The sequence below is a fragment of the Anomalospiza imberbis genome, chromosome 6, assembly GCF_031753505.1.
Source record: "Anomalospiza imberbis isolate Cuckoo-Finch-1a 21T00152 chromosome 6, ASM3175350v1, whole genome shotgun sequence".
Classification (NCBI taxonomy): domain Eukaryota; kingdom Metazoa; phylum Chordata; class Aves; order Passeriformes; family Viduidae; genus Anomalospiza; species Anomalospiza imberbis.
This window is the reverse complement of record NC_089686.1, coordinates 5,721,853-5,740,024: the sequence shown is the minus strand read 5'-3', so window position 1 is coordinate 5,740,024 and position 18,172 is coordinate 5,721,853. Positions and strand designations below refer to the sequence as shown.

Here is an 18,172-nt window from a genome sequence, read left to right as displayed (position 1 = left end):
GGGAGTCCCCTCCCAGCCCGGGGAGCATCTCCCCTCTGCTCGAGGCTGAGCACAGGCAGTCCCATTCCAGCCCGGGGAGCATCTCCCCTCTGCTCGAGGCTGAGCACAGGCAGTCCCCTCCCAGCCCGGGGAGCATCTCCCCTCTGCTCGAGGATGAGCACAGGCAGTCCCATTCCAGCCCGGGGAGCATCTCCCCTCTGCTCGAGGATGAGCACAGGCAGTCCCATTCCAGCCCGGGGAGCATCTCCCCTCTGCTCGAGGCTGAGCACAGGCAGTCCCATTCCAGCTCGGGGAGCATCTCCCCTCTGCTCGAGGCTGAGCGCAGGGAGTCCCATTCCAGCTCGGGGAGCATCTCCCCTCTGCTCGAGGCTGAGCACAGGCAGTCCCATTCCAGCCCGGGGAGCATCTCCCCTCTGCTCGAGGCTGAGCACAGGCAGTCCCATTCCAGCTCGGGGAGCATCTCCCCTCTGCTCGAGGCTGAGCGCAGGGAGTCCCATTCCAGCTCGGGGAGCATCTCCCCTCTGCTCGAGGCTGAGCACAGGCAGTCCCATTCCAGCCCGAGGAGCATCTCCCCTCTGCTCGAGGATGAGCACAGGCAGTCCCATTCCAGCCCGGGGAGCATCTCCCCTCTGCTCGAGGCTGAGCACAGGCAGTCCCCTCCCAGCCCGGGGAGCATCTCCCCTCTGCTCGAGGATGAGCACAGGCAGTCCCATTCCAGCCCGGGGAGCATCTCCCCTCTGCTCGAGGATGAGCACAGGCAGTCCCATTCCAGCCCGGGGAGCATCTCCCCTCTGCTCGAGGCTGAGCACAGGCAGTCCCATTCCAGCCCGAGGAGCATCTCCCCTCTGCTCGAGGCTGAGCACAGGGAGTCCCCTCCCAGCCCGGGGAGCATCTCCCCTCTGCTCGAGGCTGAGCGCAGGGAGTCCCATTCCAGCCCGGGGAGCATCTCCCCTCTGCTCGAGGCTGAGCACAGGCAGTCCCATTCCAGCCCGGGGAGCATCTCCCATCTGCTCGAGGGTGAGCACAGGCAGTCCCCTCCCAGCCCGAGGAGCATCTCCCCTCTGCTCGAGGCTGAGCACAGGGAGTCCCCTCCCAGCCCGAGGAGCATCTCCCCTCTGCTCGAGGCTGAGTGCAGGGAGTCCCATTCCAGCCCGGGGAGCATCTCCCCTCTGCTCGAGGATGAGCACAGGCAGTCCCATTCCAGCCCGGGGAGCATCTCCCCTCTGCTCGAGGCTGAGCACAGGCAGTCCCATTCCAGCCCGGGGAGCATCTCCCCTTTGCTCGAGCACAGGGAGTCCCATTCCAGCCCGGGGAGCATCTCCCCTCTGCTCGAGGCTGATCCGACTCTGCAGCTGCCGAAGTAAATAATCCAGTTGCCCGGGAGCAGCCCTGAGCCAGAGCCAAGTGCCTCGTTGCCCAATTCCTGTTTCCTTCCCAGAAGCGGGCGCTTGGCTCAGTCGTGTTCGCGGCGCTGCCTCGGCCGTGCCTTGGTTCTGCCTGAGCAGAACTGTGATGATATTTTCCTGCCTGCAGAGACCAAATTCCAACCTGATCCCCGGGCAGCAGCTCTGTCCCAGCTTTGCTTGCAGCAGGAGCTGAGGATCTAAAGGCACCCTTCGACCTGGCTGGGAGCAGCTTCTCTCGTTTCTGCCTCACGGTGCAGGCGGGGAAGGAGCTCCAGGACCACCGCTGCTGGGCTGGCTCCAGCCAATGCCCCGGGAAGGGATTTCTGGCTGTGCAGCCCCCACAGGGGCTCTGGATGAAGTGCAGGGGTTTGCGAGCAAGCGAGAAGCGGAAAGTCTCGGCAGCGTATGCAAATGTCCAAATTCTCCCTGAGCAGCCACCCATGCGGTATGCAGGATGAATCATGTCCTAACGGAGCGCATTCCTGCTGCTTTGGAGCGCTTCGCAGATGTGTTCCAGGTCACCCTGGGCGAGAAAACCACACACAGCCACGGCTCCTTCTTCCCTGGCAGCCTGTGCACAGATGGAGAAAGGGGGGACAGCACCTTTGGAAGGGTGAGCAGCTGGGTCCTTGAGCCCCTGCCTTTGCCCCAGGGCTTGGGGATGCTGGAGGGAGGAGGGGGGGCTGCCAAGGCAGTAGCTGGGATGGAGCTGATGGTAGGAAGGCTCGGGGAGATGGGTGGTTTCTCTTGATCTAGCTGGGAGACAAGCTGGGAAGGGAGAAAATGCTGGAAGACAGCACTTATTATCCTCTATATTTGTCTTGATTTTCCCCTGGTGCCAGATCAGAAGGGGATTTTGCTGCTCCAAGAGGCAGAGGTTGGGTCAGTAAAACAAGGCTTTAATATGAATACTCACAGCTTGGAAAGCAGAGGTCTCCTTCCAGGCTGCATCCCCTGTTGTGATGATCTCTGGCTGCAGAAATCTCTGGGCTGGAATCTTAGGCCAGTATATGGATACAGATCACATTTTTAATATAAAAATACATTTTAGAAGGAAAATTATTCCCAGAAATTGGAATTCTTCTGCCAAGCAACGTGCACATAACCGATTTCACACTTAGAGGTGCCAGAAAGTTCAGGAATGAGACCAACAATAAAAAACCAACACACGTGTGAAAAATCTACATCATTAAAGCCAGATTCAATAAAAATAGCACCTACTTTATATGCTACAGAAGCTGGCACATGCCTGCAAATGCTGAAGGAAAGAGATAAAACGTTCAGAAGTTGCATGCAGTCCAGAGGAACAGAGCAGCCCTGGAGCAGTGCTGATGGTTACTCAATAACTCATGTACAATATTCTCCCGTGTAAGTGCTTTCATTCTCCATCCTGCTACTTCTCGGGCAGAAAGACACAATTTGGAATACTTGAGGCTGATCAATAAGCTTTGTTGTGGCAGCCAAAGTGCTTTGTGAGAGACCTCGCGTTATGAAAGGACTCCCAGAATGTTACACCGCATCATTTCCTTCCCTGCTCTGCACGCCGACAGGCAGCGAGCTCGGCGTTCATGGTATCCCTTGCACTGCCTGCAGATGTAAACGCACAGAAATAAAAGCAGGCTGGGAGGAGGCAGCAGGGGAGGGGAGGTGATGTGATGCGCCCGGGGCGATGCAGGCGGTGGGTGGCACAGGCAGGTTGCAAAGCCAGGTCTCTGACTCCCCCTGTTGCTTTGCCCACTGGCTCACGCCACCTCCTCGGGAGCCCAATCCCGCTTGGATGACAGCAGCAGGAGGACTTGCTGCTGACACCAGAGCTGAGCTTGCTTCTTTCATTTATTTGTTGTGTTTACAGCCACCTTCTCATGCCAACCAACAGCCCTGCTGATAACTAGACTGGCCCTAGAGCAGCACCCCTGAGCCTCCAAGCACTCAGGCTCCAAAAAACTGTTCCTGCCTGGATCCTTAGCTCAGGGTGATGCACATGCAGGCCCTGGAGGACTCCAAAGCCACCCACTTCCAGATCAAGGCAATCTGAGAAAGGTCTGACTCATCTGCCACCAAGTCCAAGGAGCTGAGAGGGAGAAATGCTCAGGGGAAAGAGGACGGGTTAGTCCAGAGCCTGAGCTGTGCATGCTCTTGCATGTCCTAAGTCAGCGGCTTCTTAAAAGAATACATTGAGAACAAACGACAATTTGGGTGTCACTCATGTCCTAGGGAGATACTGGGGATTTTGCTATTTACTGCTGCTTAATCAAACCAAGGCAGGCCAGGGGATCAGAAGGCAGTTCTAAAAGGAACTCAGCATCATCCCAAGCACATTCACAATGCACATACAAATATACAAGTTGTCTGTATTAAAAAACATTATCTGTTGTGTTGTATGCATGCAAGTGGAAGTGAGCCCTGACCAGATTAAGACTTTAAAAAAAAATCTTTATTTTGATGTCCGCTATGAAGTTGTGCAAGAGGTGCAGCCTCTTCTTCTTCTTGTAGGCAACATATATTAGAGCACAGTCCCAAAACTCCATCACAGACAGGTTCAGATTTCTGACCTGCTGCTGCTAAACATGTTGTCCCCTTGCTCAGAGCCTGTGGCAGAAGAGCAGCAGAGGCAGCAGGGGCTGACTGCCCTGTTAGTGCTGCTCTTGGAGGAGAGGCAGACTCAAACAGCATCAGCAGGAGAGAGAGCTGCAGACTCTAGGAAAGTGACACCACCTGCATGTGGAAGGATTTAGGCACATGACACCCCTGTGTGGGGAGTCACATCAGCTTCTGAGGGCTGCATTTCTCCTCCTCCTCACTACTAATGTAGTGGTGTTCTCCCCAGAGCTTCAAAACACTGAGGTGTTTTTACTCCTTACATCACCCTCAGGGTTTGGTGTCCCCCAACTTTGCCAAGAAAGCAATGAACTCCAGACCAGAAACGTGAGACTCTCTTTCAGACATCTGCCCACAAGGACAAGGACTGGGTGCAAGAACACAGCAGGCCCAGCCTCCAGGTCCGTGAGCACTGAGGGGCTTCAGCTGAGCCCCTGTAGCATCTTCCCTGTGTGTTTTTTTTTTTTTTTTTGTGAGCTCCCAAGGACCCTCCAGAAAAATTCCAAGGGAGATGTTTAAGGGCTGCTCTCATTCTCAGCCCTGCAGACCTCTTGATATGAGGTGGGACCCAGGACTTCCAAAAAGAGCAGTACCTGGCAGCAGGCTGTTGATAGCAGCCTATTTCAAGGTCTGGCTTTATCGGGGAGGGCCTGGAAGTGCTCCCAGGAGCACAGGGCACGCTGCACATTCCAGGCACAGTCGCCTTGCCCTGACCAGCAGTGCTGCAGGATGCCTGGTCCCAGAGATCACACAGCACCAGCCATGGCTCCAGGACAGTTCACTGGCCCAGTACAGAGGTGCCAGGACATTTGGCACCTCCTGCTACGGTTAGCAGGTCTCAGTAAATCCCTTCTGGCCTCAGTTTCCTGTAGCTATTGTGGGCTTTTTTCTTGTGCAAACCAAAGGCAGAGTTAACCTGAGCTTCAAGCCAGGAGAGCTTCATCCCATTCCTTTGGAAAAATCAGCCCCAGCAAATGAAACCACTCAAGCAGTTGCTCAAGTTTGTGTTTGTCACCCAGAAATGGGAGCAACCATTGCTCACCTGTGCATGGTGAGAAGTGCTCCTGTTCCTTCCAGATTTCTTCACCAAGATCTGAATCTTTTTCACTCAGATTTTTGATCAGTTTGGGTTATGAAAGCAAGTCTTGTTTCAGGTGAATGATGCTTATGACAAACAAGGAATAGTCATTTGGTGGTGCCCTGGAGGACCAGGCTGGAGGACCAGACCCTCAGATTAAGGTAGAGTGTAGAGCCTATTTCTGTTCATCTCTTAACTATTCTCAGTTATTAGGGTCTTTCTAGAAGCCATAATAAACGAATGTGAAATAAGCAGCTGTTTTGAACATATTCATAACACTGGAAAGCAGTAGGAGATCTATATCTAAGCACAAAACTAGAGAACACTACTGCTTAGGTTTTACCAGAGCCACATCCAGTGAAAGAAGTGCTTCCTGTCCTGCAAGCTCTACTTCCAGCACAGGCACCACAATATCCCATGTTTCAGGATCCAGGTCTCCACCCTGTGAAACTCGTGCAGAATCATCAGTTCATCTGTATTTAATAAGCACACCCTCTTCCAAAATCCAATATGTCCCTGCAAACACAGCCTAAAGCTGTGCTGAGTAGAAACACTTGATCAGGAGATCACTTTGATCAAGAGATGGTGGTATTTTGACCTGGAAGCACAAGACAATCACAGTTTCAGAACAATTTTCCACCCATCCTGCAGAGACTTTGCCCAGATCACATTTCCCCAGTTCATTGGGGCATGGAACAGCACCAAAGGCCGGTGGATGCCAAGCTGTGTCACCTCTGATGGCTCTTCTCTTTCCAAGCAGAGTATCATGTCATCAAAGGCAACGAGGCTGGCACGACAGAATTTGAGAATCCCACTTTATAGCTGGTAGAAATTGAATCCAAACAAGTCTGTCAGTAATGATATATTCCAGGTAATGCAGGATTGAAATCTCCTGGCTCCAAGTCTCAATCTTATACTTAAGCAACGCTCTGATTTGTCAACTTTCACAATTTATGGACTTTGCAATATTTAGTAGATGGTGAGAGAGGGGAAGTAGGCAAAGGAGTTACAGCCACAACTTCCTGCTCAACTTCATTCTTAAGTTCCTGGTTTTAAAACACAGAAATAAATTTGGAGACACTGAAGGTCTCCAAGCCAGAATATATATAAATTTGGGTGTATCACATCCATCTATCTAGCTGCATTTTATTTCAAATCTGGTGTTGCCTCATGCTCTCCAAGCCTTTGAGTCTGATAGCACTTAGTGCAACAAGACACTTCAGGAAAATAAACAAGGGTATAAAATAGGTGCCATTTTAGAAATAATACTAGTAAATGGTCTACAAATTCAAGAGAATATTTGTCAAAGCTGCCTCTGGGCTCAAATTTCCATAAACTTAAAATTAGGCTTCTGAATTAATTTTCTAGACTATTGCGGTGTAATCGGTAAAGCTAATAGCTGATTAAAAAAAACCAAAAAAACAAAAAATAACTTAGTATAACTCAAGCTAGACACACATTTCCCTGACCTAAAAACAACCCCCCCCTAAAAATAGCATACAAATGCATTTCCTAAAATCAGCACTGTAGAAGCAGTTCTGTTCTTAAGGAATTCAAGCAAATGCATTCTACATCCCTGTGTAACACAGGCAGGATTCCCAGAGCATCCAGCTCCTGGCAGCACAGACCATTGCATGGCAGGTTGCTGGAGACCCCAGCTCCACACCACACCTCAGTACATGTCTGCATACAAACTGCATTTTGGTGTATCCATAATTAGCACAAAGCAAATGGCTCCCAGTTGTAACAAATGGTTTTCAGCTCAGTTATCACCCATAGCAAGGACCAGAGGAACCTTCAAGGGCAGTGGGAAAGGAGGGGGAAAAGGGAGAGAAACCTTCTTAAGTGCCTTTTATTAGCTGCCACCCTCAGCCCTGGCCCAGGAAAAATCCAAAGTGTTTGTTCTCCCAGACAAACCAAATAAATTTTGGGATTTTTATTTGTTGCTGGGCTGCTCAGCTCATTCTGCCTCTTAAAGCTTTGATCTAAAACAGAAATTTGAAAGGCTAGTGGTAGTCTTCCTTCAGTCCTGACTATAATGAGTGTTTAAATGTTCCAAAAACTTGTATTCTTGCAAAGTAACAGGAAGCACAAAGAGATGAGATGAGAGAGATGAGTTATACTTTATTTTTGAAGCCCTACACAGAGGCAGTTTGAACTGTAACTATCCCAAGATTAGCTGCTGTTAACCACTTGGAACCAAAAGTCCAGTTCCTAAATACCTGGATTTATAACTCCCCATCAGTACAACAACAGTAACAGCAATTCCCTCCTCCGTGGCAAAAGGCACAGCCAGGCTGGGGTTCACCCACCTGGAATAGCACAGTCAAAATACTGAGGCCAGACCCTACTGATCAAACATGTTTATTTATTCATTTATATAAAATATTTATTTAAATGTATAATATATATTTGCATATATTATCTATTATGTTTTCATATGTAACATGTATTTATATTATGTAATCTGAATATATTATTGGATATTATATATACATAATATATGAAATTTTCAGCTCAGAATTGTCCTGGGTACTCAATCTTTCCCTAAGCTGTGCCAGTACCTCCCACCTCCCTGTCTCTGCCCACCTCCTGCAGTGGTACCAGGAGCAGGGCACAGCAAGAGAACTCTGCCCTTCCCTTTGGGGAGCCCTTTACCTCCCCACTTCAGTGACATTTGACCAATTCTGCTCCTCTCCAGTCCACGTGCAGAGAAGGGAAAGTTATTTTTCACAGAAACATAGAATGGTTTGGGTTGGAAGGGACCTTAAAACTCATCTCACCCCATAGGTGGGGACACTTTCCACCAGAGCAGGTTGCTCCAAGCTCCATCCAGCCTGGCCTTGAGCACTTCCATGGATGAGACAGCCACAGCTTCTCATTTTGGTTGAGTCAGGAGGACAACTCTTCACCAGTGGTGATGCAGCCAATGCTGGACACTGCTTTACCTCCTGGCAATGCATTTTAAGAGCCATTCCTTAAACAACCTGCTCCTTTCATTGTCTGTCTCCCAAATCCACCAGAACAGCTACAACACTGTCCCCCCTCCTGGGCTCCCACTGGGTGTCACTGACCCACCCAACAGAGCTGTCACAACTTTTCTGAGCAGCCACTTCTACCAGCAAATAGATCACCCTCACAAATCACTGCCTGGAAAGTCTGTGTGGTATGTGGCTTAATTTTCTTTTCCATAATATGAAATCCAATCTGAAATGCACAGATTAGTTTACTAATCTGTGTAAATCCTATTAATAGCACTTACGCTGCTGTGCTCCCATTCACATTCTAACAAATCTGCTTGGACTGGCTTGGTTTTCCCTCATCTCCTGCAAGATCTTCACACCTGGTTGCTGTCACGTCTTCACAAAATAGCTGGCCACAAATGGAAACTTGTGCTTTGCAGTCATCTCTCATATTTTAATTCGTGTCCCATGGTCCATCATGTTCTGGATCAAAGCATTAGTGCTGTAAATCACCGTGGTGCCATTGAAGCTAAGGGGATTATACAAACGATCACACAGCTCCAGTGGGGAAGGGCAGAGCTTGTTCCCTCCTCTCCCCCAGCATCACTGGCTTTTATGCCTGCTCCAGCTGCATCCTGCCCCTCACAGCTCCATTGGCACCCCAGTGACTCCATCCTGCCCTGGGCAGCTGGCCCAAAACTGGCCCAAACACCAGCAAAGGACCTGCTTGCAGGGAGGAGCTGATGGACCATCTCTGGAGCCACTGGATGTGTTCACAGCAGCCCCACACACATCCCCTCATCGCCCGTGGGTTTAGGGTGGCATACCTGGCACCTGGGCTTGTGCCAGCCAGAAGGAGCAGCCTCACTGGCAGCTGGGTGGGCTACAATCCCCCGAGCTCAATGTGGGCTGTCCAAGAGAATGCACCCTGTGTTCTGTTGTAGAATAAACCATTCTCTGCTTGAAACAACAATATTTACTTTTCCTGTAGTGGACTCCAGTGGCTCCCTATGTCACACTCACGGTGAGAGGGGTCAGAACCAGGAGAGGAGGACAGCAGGGCTTGCATGCCTGGCTACAACTTCCTAATTAAGCTGTGCATTAATTAGCTAATCCACCTCTACCTTCTGTCCCTTGCACTTCATTTCAGCACCGTCCTGGAGTCCTTGTAACTGAGCACCTTCCACAGCCTCAGCCTGTCCCACAGCATGCCAGCTCCATGCACAGCCAGGGCCACGCTGCTCCCCTGAGCTGAGGAGTCCCTGCCCTTGGGCCAGGCTGGAATTTGCCAAAGCCAGCCCTTGGGAAAGGCTCTGAGCTGCTGTCACTCCTGACTTGTGCCCTTGCCCTCTTCTGGTACCTGCCAACGCATTCCACGCCATGTGCCAGGCAGGAGAGGGTGGATGCAGGATAGGAAGACACCCTGCCAGGAAAGAAACTCCCCAGAACTTACCAGATGGAAGGTTTTAATGGAGAACAGAACATGGAAACTCTCAGGTGATGAAGGGGAAAAGATCTACTCTGGATTGTCAAAAGGAAAGGATTTGAGTTAAAACTGCTTTTACATAAGTCCATGGTAGGACAAACCCACTCATGGTCTCCCTGCCGAGGGATCCCTGCTCCTTGCATGAGTCTGCTGGCTGCTTGATCCCCACCACCCAGCTCTCCCCAGTTCCCAGGGCCAAGCCCTGAAGTGCTTTCACTAACCTCACTAAAAAGGCCAGACCTACAGTGCCAAGACAGTTCCAGCACAACCTTGGATACATTTCCAATGGCTTTTCTACCAGAGTGTGAAACAAATTATTAGCATAAAAGATTTGTGGCTCTTCTCTTTCCTTCCCTGAAGCTGAAGGTAGAGGCAGCTGAACTGCCTCTACCACCCATCCAAAAGCATTTGGATTTTCTCTCATCACTGTAGAAACTTTTCAAGGTCAACAATGCTTCACTCTCTCCTAGTTTCCCCTAAAATTGTTTTAAAGTTTTAATTACCTGAATAATTCATGGTGGTTTATTTGAGTGTTAGCTCAGGAATTGTTTGTAATACCTAGTTTTGTGGAAGAAATATTTTAAAAGCATTACCCACACTGAATAAATTTTCCCCATATTTTCTTTTACAAGGGGGTCTTACCTGTTGCCTGTCTTAAAGCTTGCCTGTAAAACAGCTCTTTGTTTACAGACATTTAATCTCTTGGTAAAGGTGCCAGTTGTGAGATATTAAAATGCCACAAAGAAAAAAAAATTAAACCAAAAAAAATATAGGAATTTTCAGAGTGAGAGAGACAACCAGCCAAATACAATATGTGGCCAGACAGAATCAGAAGTGCTGGCTGCAGAACAAACCCAAGAGGCATCAGAAAAACCACCCCAGCCACAGTGGGAAAGGTTCACCAGCAAAAGGAATGTACAAAACAAAATGGGGGAAAGATCCCCCCCTTCCTCCTCTACCTTGCCCCCAAAACATCATCTGACACGCATGGCTCCGGTGCATGCAAGTGTGCCACTTGGGAAGGGCAAACACGAATTTTGCCTTTGGTGTCCTGCCTGCCCCACCCTCTGCAGGCAGATCTTCAGAAAAGTGGTGTTTGAAATAAAAAAGGGTGAGATAAGAGAAGGGGAACAGGCCATCTCAGCCCTTTGTACTTCTGCTGGGCTCCTTTGTAAAATGAGTTGTGATTTCTATCACCCTGTGCTGGAGACCTTGTCCCATCATCAAGCTCCTGTGTGCTCACAGCCAGCCTGTGCTCATTTTCCCCCTCTTTCCTCTTGGATTCGGCTCTAGGGGACAGTCACCATCCCTCTCTCACCCTGCCTTTTCTGCACAGCTTGACCATGCTGTGCTAGAGGTTGGCCTGCCAAGAGTTCCTTGTCCCGATGTCAAAACCTGCGCCGCACCCATCATCAGCTGGGACACAGCACACCCTGCTGCTGCCCCTCTGGTTTTCTGCACCCAAGGGGCTCATAATTCACCTTCTCCTCCCTGCTGCTCACAGTTCTTGAATGAACATGATGGAGAACTCAGCTCTGCTAGGAAGGTACATCCAAAATGTGAACTTAACTCTCAGGTCCTCTTCAAACCCTGCCCAAGGACACACTCATGAGCTCTGGTTGCTCCTTCTCAGGCACTATCAGGGCTTTCTGCCCCTGCCTGTCCCCAGGACAAAGGTTTCTGCCTCTCTGTGGTCTTGGCAGAAGTAGTGATGTGTCCTCTCCATGGTCATTGCAGAGTTCAACCTGCTGCACCAGTGCACTCTGCAGGAGCAGGTGACTTCAGCCATGACATCGGACCACAAATGTGGTTACAAAGGGCTCTGCTATGGGGGGATCATTTGGAAGGATAAGATGGATAAGCAGGAGAAGTTGCCTCTGAAACCTAGTGAAGGCTAAAATCCTAGATCAGCCTTTGCAGCCTGGCTCATCCTAGCTTTTGGTTTCAAAAATTCAGAGCTCAATTTCTGCTACAAAATTGTAGTGTTTGATTTCTGCAATTTGCTGCAGCACCTCCCGCTTCCACACACCAGGATGTCAAGGGAATACTGGCATTGTCTGGTGTAATTGTGCTCTAGGGGCAGCAACAGAAAAATTGCTGTCCAGTTTCCCCCACTTCAGCCCTGCAAAACCCTTTTTCACCTCCCTGGAATGTAAGTTTTCTATCACTCTCCTCTGTCTCCAATGCTGAGTTGCACAGGACCCCATCTTTAGGGAAGAATCACAGTGTTAAAAATCCCTTTCAAATGTATTTTAATGAAATATTTATAACTAATCCTGGAAGCTGTGTAGAGGATCACAAGTCCTGGCCCTTGGTGTCTCGCAGTCCTCCATGCACAAACACAGATGAGCTGCCAACACACTCCTCAAAGCTGCATCCTGCAGCTCAGTGATCCTGTTGAGGTCTGCATGCTTGGAAGGAAATTATAGGGGTGCCAGCAGCAGCCATTACCACATTGTCTTTAAAGCTGAAGAATGCCTTGAAAAGTGACTGTGTACAAAAATAATCATAAAAACCCCAAAATTTTTCATGCCATCCTCATGCTCAGCCTAACAAATTTGCCAAGCACCCATCTATTACGAGTGATGGTAAAGATAAGTTTATACTACCACAATCTTACCTCAAGAAGTGCAACCCCACCTGCATTCACAGATGTGCTTTGGGACTTAAGTGGAATTGCTGGAAATCTCCCAGAATTGAAGGAACTTCACTTGAACATGAGAAAAAGGAGAGGGGAGGGGAGGGGAGAGGAGGGGAGAAAAACACAATCAGTAGATTAGACACTGTGATCCGATCCACTCACGGCACAAAGGACATTAAAATAGAGCTGAAACTCAAATTTGATGAAGCCAAGAGAGAGCAAAGCTGGTTGTAATTAACCTGCAAGATTCACAGGCACAAATTATCACAGGGACCAAGAGCTTGTCCCTGAAAGTTTGGAAATACAGATATTTATACACACACCTGAGCAGATATAAATATATGTGTATAACTGTGTTCTCTCAGGGCTGAAAAGGACTTGACAGCACCATTCAGTCTTTCCCCCAGCTCCAAGACAAGATCAAATAGACGTCGGTATTTTCTGACAGATGTTTGTCTAGACCTGTTTTTAAACAGAGAATCTCCCACCTCCCCAGGCAATTTATTCCAGCACTTCCTTTTCTTCTTCAGCTTCATACACACACGCACAGGTACCTTTATCTCTGAAGGTGAGCGGAGCAGCCTCTGATGCCTTGCACATCAAAAGGCTTTGTGAAGTCATTTCTCATGGCAAGACCTTTCTTGCGGATGACGTACAAGCCCTAAAGATCCCATCGTGACCTGAGGTGACAGGCTGGGCTTGGGGGACAGCAGATGGGGCAAGGGGGGCAAGTGGGGAAAGAGGGGGAAATTCAGTCTTTTCTTTATTAACCCGTCAGATTTGTCTGCTGATAAGAGAGACCAGCTTTGTACGCTCCATTTTTAGACTCAGGAGTTAAGTTCCTTTCTTTTTTGATGGAATAAATACACTTTTGGCTTCTTCAGCAGCCACCTCGGAAGAGATGCTGTCCTGTCAAACTTCAGTAAGGCGGAGGAAGGGATGAGGAATGAGGCTGTGCAGCTGGAATATGTAAATGGCAGGATGGAGAGTAGCACTTTTCCAGCCACACTGGATATCTATTACCTCCACTTTTGGACTGACAATGCACCAAATGTTTCATTGCCTGGGGCCTTACAAAGCTGACCAGCTTTTATAGCCGAAAGCACTAATGTAGAAAGGCAATTGGGAATTAATTATTTAATGTGGTTCTCATTGGTAGAAAGCTTCCACCCTCCTGCATCTCAGCTACCATTATACATATGTTGCTTTTCTTCAGACTACAGTGATTAGACAGCAGAGGAAAATGATGGCTAAGTCCTGTTCCCACTTGGAATGAACTCCATTTAAATCAGCAGATTTGCATTCAATAACCAAGGACACAGTTTAGCCCCGTGCTAGGAAAACACAGTTAAACACTGTTTATGAAAAAAATTCATAAATAGATTGCAGCATCTCAATTTCTGAAAATAAGCCTTTTCATATGTGTGCTCCCAAATTCCCTCTTTGGAAGGCAGAATATTCCTGCTTAAAAATTAAAATCCATGCAGGTAGCCCTATTTGTAGGAAATTACATCAAGCTCCCTTTAATTTGGCTGTTTGGATGCCTCACTGGAGCAGACAGAAAGGTGTATCCCAAATCCACTGCATGCTGGTTCGGCTCCAACTTCTCCTGAATTCTTAAGATAAGCATCTATTTCATTTAGAACCTTTTTAGTTATGACCTGTGAAGAAGCAAATGTCCTTTTGAAGATCTCCCTACAGCAGCTGCATGCCAGAGACTCTTGGCCAGGTTACTTGAAGAGCTTAAGGATCCGGCCCCACGTATTTAAAAAAACAAAGTGCAAAATAAGATTCTGCAGCAGGGCTGAGAAGGGGCATGAACTTACCTGACAGTTGTGATACGTGGGAAACTGGTAACTTCTTCCCTGCAGTCAACACCTCCAGAATCATTCCAGATGAAGCTCCAACAGGATCCTGCTGAAATTCAATGTAGTGAATTACACCAGGAATTAATTTATTGCAATGTGTCATATTTTTCCAAATACAAAATATATTGGGTTTGCCTTTTTTTTTTTTTTTTTTTTTTTTGGCCCTTCAGATGAAAGATATATGGCTGTACAGATGTGCTTTTCTAAGATCCAGTGGCATGAAACCTGAAATGCCCCAGCAAGATTCAGGAGTGAGTTTTAATCACCATGGAAGCACGACACTTTTGAAGGTCTATGAAATTATACACCCAGGTCTGAGAAGTGTAAACTTATCCGTCTGGAGAGATCTGCTGATAAACAGAGACAACTCATTTTCTCCTGGAAAGCTGCATTATACGTTGTTTGAAAAAATAATCAGATGTTAGAGACAGGTTTGTGCTGGGAAGAGAAAGGAGAAAAAAAAACAGCACCGGGAGAGGCTTTCTGTAAGGGAAAAGGGAAGGCAGTGTGAAAGTATTCCCTGCAAATTCAGGAGATGGAAGAGAAGATGGGCTGAGCATCTCTCAGGGCCAGACAGAGCAAGGCTGGCGACGACAGAGGCATATGGAGACCCACCCAGGGCGCAGACAGACCGGAGGACCCCCAGACCTCGGCTTACGCAAGGTGACCTTTCCCCTCTCTAAAATTTCAAAGCTGGCGTTGCCGGCGCTGAACAGACTGTGTGCCATATGTAACATGACCTCAGCTCTGCTCTGCCAAGCCACTGATGGCATCACTAATGAGAGGTGAAAGGTCCCCTCCTTGCAGCCAGCTTGGAAAGCCACCAGGGCGGTGGGTGCGGGATGGGCCCCCCAGCACTGGATCGCTGAAGGCAGGACTCCACTGCCCCACAACCCCATATTCCCACACGTGGGTGCCCACTGACCCGCCACAGGCACGCACACCCAACCCAAAGGGTCATGGTGCCTCTTCCCTTGGCACAGCTGAAACTGGAACAGTCCCCCAGCAATGGAAACATTTGTTCGGTACCCGAATGCAAAGCACACAGGGAAACAGAGCCTGGGATGTAAATCCTGTCCCCGGTCCAGCTGCCACCCTCGCAGCCCCCGGCAGCACCCTGCTCCCAGTGCGGATCGTGCGCTGGCCAGGTGGGGAGAAGGAATTGTTCTGGGGGATGGCACAGAGGGAGGAGAACCCTCAAAGTGCCTGCCTCGATCCAGGAGGACATAAAATGTAATTTATATTTTTTTTCTAAGCATTTTGCGTGGAAATCATTACAATAATGTATTGTAAGGGGGGGGGGGGGAATCAACCATCACCCTTGCTGCCTTTTTTTTTTTTTTTTTTTTGTAGTTCCTTTTTTAAATAAGGGGTTTTTTTGCAGTTTTCCCGGTGTCCGGCGCCCCTCTCCTAGCCATCCCCTGAGGCAGGGACAGACGGGACTCACTCGCATGAACTCCCTGCCCCAGACACGCGTGGGGACGGTCCGTGTGAGTGTGGATGTGTGTCACAGATGCGGGCGGGGGGTGCACGCGTGGGTGGGGTGGGAACCGGGGTGGGTCCGTGCACACAGGGCTGCGGGAGCGTTCACATGGTTCGGTGTGAGCACACAGGGGTGCGGTGTGTGCCCACGGCAGTGCACGTAGGGTGTCTGTGCCACTTGAGGAGCTCTACGAGACCCTGCCTTCGGAGGAGGGGGAGCGTCGCACACACGGGTGGGGAGTGCCCACGGGTGGATTTTGAGGTGTGGGCGCACGGAGGGGCACAGGTAGGGGAGTGAGCACGTCGGTGGGAGCGCACACGTGGCGTGTGTGGGGTGACACACGGGTGGGTGTCACAGGGCGGGGGCTGCGGTGCCCGCACCCCCAGCTCAGCCCCGGTACCCCGGGGAGATCGGCCGGGCTGGAGCCGCCTCCCCGAGCGCACGGCGCGGAGAAGGCGCCCGCGGTTTGTTTCGCTTCTGCGAGTGACTCATTCCTGGCAGATGTGGCACCGCTGAGGTGCAGCGGGGACCCACCCACGGCCTCAGTACAAACACCCCACCCGCGGCCGTGCTGCTGCCTCCCCACGCAGGGCCAGACCCCGCGGGGAAGGGGCTGCATTTACCCCTCGCTGCTCTTCTGCCGGGGATTCATTTTTACATCGCATCCGGCGCTGAGAGATTCAATTATTCGTTCCAAACATTATTCTGCTCCTCGCCCTCAGCACACCCTCATCTCATAGGGGCGCAGGCGAAGCTGCCCACGCGTGTTGGGTCGCGCTGGGACATATCCAGCTGCCGGCCGAGGAGTGGCTGCAGAGGGGCAGCTGGGGCGTGTTTTTCTCCCACGGAGGAGCTGCATCCCGAGGGAACATCCTGCCGGCTGCAGAGAAGCAGCACTCGAACCCGCGGCAGCCCCACGCCTGGTTTGGCCGCAGCCTAATTCCTGCTGCAGTATCCTATTTTTTTTTTTTTAATTTGTAAAAATTAAAAAAGAGGCAGAAGTTGCGGCTAACATTGCCTCGCGTTACGGCAAACGCTATTACGCTGGGAAAAGAGAGAAAAACAACGTCGGGAGAGAGCGAATCTCAGCGCTAACACCGCGCGGCCGCTGCGCGCGTCCCTGCGCGCCCGCGGGGGAATCGCACCGCCCCTTCCCCCCTCGGCGTGGGGATCCCACCCCCGCGGTGCGGCTGCAGCGGCACTCAGGGGCTTTGGGGCGGTGCGAGCAGCTGGGGATGGATGGGGATGGGTGGGGGTCTCCCCCTTTGAATGGGGGGCTGCAATGGATGGGGGGAGCTGCGCACGCCGGGTACCCGAGGGCCGTGTCACGGACACGAACGCGCGGGGGAAGGCAGCACCGCCCGTGCCGGCTGGAAGGCGAGCCGGCAGGCTTCCGTGCAGAAAAGGAGTTAAACCCCGCCGTTGTCCTTTGATTTAGGAAATGGCTCATCCAATTCAGTTCCAGATTATTCAGGGGCAGGCTGCCTCGCTCGCTCCCTCTCTCCCCACACCAGCCCAAACATCTTGAAGTAATCAGCAGCTGAGAACGGAGACGTCCCCCTGGCATCTCAGGTTAAAGAAGGAGGTCCAGGAAAATGTGGTAGAGCCATTACAAGAAACCTGAGATGCATTCATCAGAGACTCCAATTGCCATCGCATTAGGATTGATTAGAGACCAGCAGTACCGTAATGACCCGGAAAGCGGGGCATACGGGGATTATTAATATCAGACTTCTCAAAGGAAAAAAAAAAAAGGAAAAAAAAAAAAAAAAAGAGGGAGGAAAAAACGGAGGAAAAGAGGGAAGAAGCAGGAGGGAAAATTTAAAAAACAAAAGCACATCGCAGGGCTGCTGCTTGGAGGCAGACTTACCTGAGAGCGCAGGCACAGGCGAGCCGCAAGGACGAGAATTTATCTAACTTCTGGGAAACAAAAGCAAATAAACATGAAAAAAATCGCCTCTGAACCCCCTAAAATCGCCTGCTCCCACGCACGGCTCGCACAGAGACTCCTAGCGCTGCTGCCACGGGCCGGGCGGGCCACGGTTCGGGGGTCCCAGCCGGGGGCTCCCCCTCCGGAGCCAAAGGACGCCGGTCCCCAGGCTGGCGACAGCAAGGACAAGTAAAAGAGCCACCAAAGAGGAGCAAGGAGACCTCGGTGGCTCGTCTCCTTCTCAGTTCCCTGCGCCAAAACAAATCAGCCCCTCCTGGTCTCGGTTTAAATGTAGCTCACTGGATAATTAACTCCATCTTTCCAGCCCTGCTTTAACTGTTTATTTAGTGTCACCCCGTATTACCATCACTAGCACTTTCCTCTGAACGGGAGGAGCTGGAGGGTTTCACCTCCCAAAAGGAAATTCTTCCTAGCTTAAAAGAATCAACATCCAGGAGGTACATTAGCGAAGGGAAGGGGGGGACGGGATCTGGGGGTCCCATGGCAAAAGCAGGAGGAAATAAGGGTGGAGGTTGGGGGACAGGGACAGAAAGACGTATCGGCCCTCGGAGAGAAGAAAACAACGCGTGATCACCTCTAATCCTTTGAAAAATGTCCCGGTAAGTGCGCGAAGAAAGAGCCCTTTGTGCCCTGGGGATCGGCCACATCGGGAAGGCCTTATCCTCATCCTTATCCTGCCCCAGCATCCCGGCCCGGCC

The 18,172-nt window shown here is 50.4% G+C and overlaps 1 long non-coding RNA gene across 1 annotated transcript; it reads right to left on the bottom strand.

Annotated features, from left to right (window-relative positions):
• Positions 1-12,048: 12,048 nt before the first annotated feature.
• On the bottom strand, positions 12,049-18,172 carry LOC137476612 (uncharacterized). Its single transcript, XR_011000456.1, has 4 exons — positions 18,049-18,172; positions 17,394-17,443; positions 13,999-14,089; positions 12,049-12,241 (listed from the first exon to the last, which is right to left on the bottom strand). It is a non-coding gene; the product is annotated as an uncharacterized lncRNA (long non-coding RNA).